Raw genomic sequence first — 4455 nt, forward strand, 5'->3', positions numbered from 1 at the left:
CCTTTGGTGTGGGAGACCTGGGTTCAATTCCCACTGTGAGACATCCACCATTGTGTCCCTGAGCAAGACACTTAACCCCTAGTTGCTCCAGAGGCGTGGGATGATAGTATAAAAATGCGAGATGTATAGCAATTGTAAGTCGCTTTGGATAAAAGCGTCAGCTAAATGAATAAATGTAAATGTAACAGGACATTTGATGTCTATGGAGTTAAGGAGTTACTGGTCGTGGTTTACTGGCTTACCTGTGGAGCCTCCTACAGGAAAACTGCAAACATTTTTGCCATGCCACTAGTCACAGTTTGCAGGACCGTCCACAACGTTGTGGAGGAAATGATGACCATCCTCCACAGAGCTATTCATTTCCCCAGAGGTGATGGAGGAGGTGGGGACCAGCTGTGCTACTGGTGTCAGGATTCTTCCTCCTACAGAGCCACAGAGGAAATGTTATTTAAACAGAAAACGTTTCCTCTCAGTGCCACTGCAGGGCATCTGTGATGCCAAGGGCACATTTCTGGATGTGTATATTGGCAGTCCAGGATCTGTATATGATGCGCTTGTCCTACAGAGATCGTACCAACATGCCCTGCATCCAGCAGCTGGGTACTTCCTATTAGGAGATGGAGGATGCCTGTGCCTGCAGCATCCTGTTGGCAATTATGACACCATACCGCAAGCCTGTAGCATATAAGAACACTTTGGGTCTCATTAAACACACACACACACACACACTAACTCAGGAGACACAGCAAATTGTTACTTTGGTGACTTTTAAATACTCTATAAATTTTCTACCTGAATTTTGAACAGGCCGAGATGAAGCCTGCTACAACAGGCACCATACAAGGGCAAGTAACATTTCTGAGAGCACCTTTGGGATCCATAACGCCTGAAAATGATTGGTGCCTGCTGCATACTCCACAACATTTGTGTGGCAGCAAGTGATATCCTGGAAGAGGAGAAGTTCATGTTCACTAGAAGTTCTAGAAAACATTTAAACCATATTATTATTTTTATACTAGATGATAAATAGATAAAAGTACAAAAGCACTAGCATGAAAACATATTTTACTCATTATGCAGAATGGCCTTATTAATAATGATATATATTGAAATTATTAGTGCATTACAGTGTTCATCACTTTATTGTTGCAACTGGTAGAGTTGGAGCTAATTTTGATTACTGTATACGGCAGGATAGGTTGTGAATTGCCTCCTGAGGCTCAATAAAGTATTATCTTTATAATAAGACATCTTCATTTATTTGTTGCCTATATTTTGTATTAATTATCTGAATCTGTAAAGTAACTATAAATGTAGTGGAGTAAAAAATACAATATTTTCCTCTGAGCTGTGGCGGAGTAGAAGTATAAAGTAGCAGGAAATGGAACTACTAAGAATAAGTACCTCGTAATTGTACAGTACTTGAGTAAATCTACTTCATTTAACTAAAGTCTTCTTAATTATTGTTATTAATCCTTTCAGAATACCAAAGACAACCCGCTTCATATGAACCGCCTTTGTATTCGTATTCCATGTAGAAAACGTCACATGGTCTGAAGTAAAACATGGATTATTTGACATTTGGGCAAAAAGGCCATTGTACACAAATCAAGCACTGGAGCTTTGCACTCATTACCTCTGTCATAATAAAGATTGTGTACCATATCACATCCCCATATTCCAGTAGATTAGATTTGGATTAGTATTTCAAATATGCCTCAGATTTAGGCAAACTGGCTAAAGAATGCCCCATCTGCTAACAATATGCCCCTGGAATTAGGATATTGACACAGTGTGTGTGTATGCAATTTTGCCACTGAGCATTGTGAGTCATTCCTCTACTTCTGTTTCTGTTTTTTACTTCTGTTTTTTTCTTGTCCATTATCAATTTTCAATCCTTATAATATCGTCAGAAAGATGACTTGTGACGTGCACATTATGTTATTGGCACACAAACCTTAGCATGTCAGCCCTGTCATCAACACTCAAACAACCATCTGAAAGGGATTTATTATCTTACAAAACTTTTAACATTTCCCTACAAATTGATTGTCTCAGACGTTACAATGTGTATGTTAATGGATTATTTTGTTAGATTACTTTGTACTTAAAAAACAGTGGCTGTAATTCTTGCTTTCCTATAGAACTTCTACATTAAGAAGTGGTATTTTATTCAAATGCGAGGTGAGCAAATTCTTACTAAGAGATGGCGCTTTGCGTTGTTAATTTCTATTCAGCTACTTCCAGACTGAGTTTCTCTCTGCACAAATGTATCTTTTATTTTCATGACTGATGTCAAGTACCTCACTTGAGTTATTTCTCACGTTTTGTGGCATCATTCGCATAGTACTTTAATCTTTCCAAATGCAGCATTGGCAGGAAGTTAATGTTCTGCTACTAATTGAAAGGTTATTTTACTCTATTCTACTTCTTTTAAACTCTGAAAACTTTTGATGTTATGATCTTTCTCTATGGAAGCAAACGACTGTAGCCAGCTTTAACTGAGCAGACTACAGCTACAGTGTACTAATGAAGGGAAAAGGGGGAGGCAATGGAAGAAAGGGGTACCACTGAACTAAAACATCTCACCTGCAGAAGTAGGTCTAAGTGTGCAGTTTTACAGAACGCTGAGCATGCCCTTTGTTGTAAAGTTTCAGTGCATTTTTGTTTTTTCTTACCTCTAGCAGCCTTCAGCAGGTAAACAATTAACTGAGCATGAAGAGTGAAGCTCAGATTCTGTCATAATCAGCACTTCTCATTTGCTGATGTGGGGTTTTAAGCTCTCCTGTGTACCCCAGCAGGGGGCATAACACCACAGAAATAGCCTGTGAACTGAAGTTACACTGTTTCTTATGTGATGAACATTACATTGCTCTGTAGTGAGGCTAATTTGTGATGGGCTTCAACCTTAGAGACCTACCCTTTGGATTATTTTATGCTGATGTTTTAATGTTCATGGCTGTGTGTAGGACAGCTGATGTCTTTTTAAGCTCAATCTTTGTTGTATAGTTCTTCACACTAACAATGAGATTTCTGACGCACTGATTTACTGTATACATCAAACAGTGGTTTCCATTTGGATGCCACACACATAAAGAAGTCCTGTATTTTTCTGGTATGGTTTAATTTATATTAATAGAACATTGTTTTTGCTGTTTATTGATTGTTTATTGTTATAAAGACATTATGGGACATGAATACAGATAAGCTAAAATAATTATGTAATTAACAGAGGTACCTGAGTTAATTTGAGATTTCAGATGATTTTCTTATTAAAGTATTTACATGATTAAGTGCATGCAGGGAGTGTAAGGATACGGTGGAATGATAGTTAGAGGGAAGGGATATTTATTTGTACATTTTGGATAAATTTGTCATTTAATTTTCTCAACTCATGAAGGATGATGTATTCCATCAGTAGGCAATAACTGAAAACCTGAAGTTATTCCAGTCTTTTCACATGGACTGCAATGCTACAAAATTAGCACAAGAGGTCAGTGTCACACTTGTTTTTTTTACCCTGACGTGTGAAACCTCCACTGAGGTGTGTAGTGTGGAGACTGAAGGTCAATTCTTGTATGTTGACACATTTTTCAAACCAAAAACTGACAAGTGCAGTGTGAAAATCAGGCAACACAGAGGACATGAGGGACACATAAAATTAACATCATTTTTATAAACTTATATATAATATACAGATCTAAATAAAGAGTAAAATGTCATGGACACCTACTCTACTGGAGATTTGGGCACGCCCTAGTTGATAGGAGTTGGTGCAATAGGCTAGAACTTTTCATTTGGGCTACTGATACATGAATAATGGATGTATCGACTATTTTTACTATTTAAAAGATTATGACTCTTTTAATTATCACAGTGAAACATTTACTAAATGGATGCTCACAGGGGTGTAAAATGACTGGATATTGATTGGGAAAATGTCCCAACCAATATAACCACTGTTATCAGCATCTATGTATTAGTCCATGTTCTCCACTACCAGTCCAAAGTTTTGAAAGATTATGTTCTCCCTCCTCATCTGTCTCACAGTGGTTTGATCTGCTGGGCCATAGTGTAAGTTTGTTTTGGTATGAGATGCTGGTGGCCTAGGGTAACGTTTAGTGGCATTGAATGTTGCTTACAGCTCCTTTAACTCCTTTGGTTTCCTCATGTAAACCACAAAAAAAACTGTCCATAAACAATTAGTCCTCAAATATTAATTATAATATAAAAAACAATAAAATAGTTTCAACCTAACTAGGAAATCCCTAGTTGATCTGCACAGGTTGACTGTAGAATTATGCTAAAGTGCAACCAGTTAAGAAAATAAGTAGATGTAGAAGATTTGCTGTTGACATGTAAGGAAGGAACAAGCTTCAGAAATGTTACAGTACACAGCACACTCTAGAGGCCAAGAACTGGAACTGAAGCTTAATAACATCCAGACCAAAAACA

Source organism: Micropterus salmoides, unplaced genomic scaffold (genome assembly GCF_014851395.1).
Source record: "Micropterus salmoides isolate LMB-PRFRI ecotype aquatic unplaced genomic scaffold, ASM1485139v1 Ms_hic_scaffold_20, whole genome shotgun sequence".
In the NCBI taxonomy this organism is placed as follows: Eukaryota; Metazoa; Chordata; class Actinopteri; order Centrarchiformes; family Centrarchidae; genus Micropterus; species Micropterus salmoides.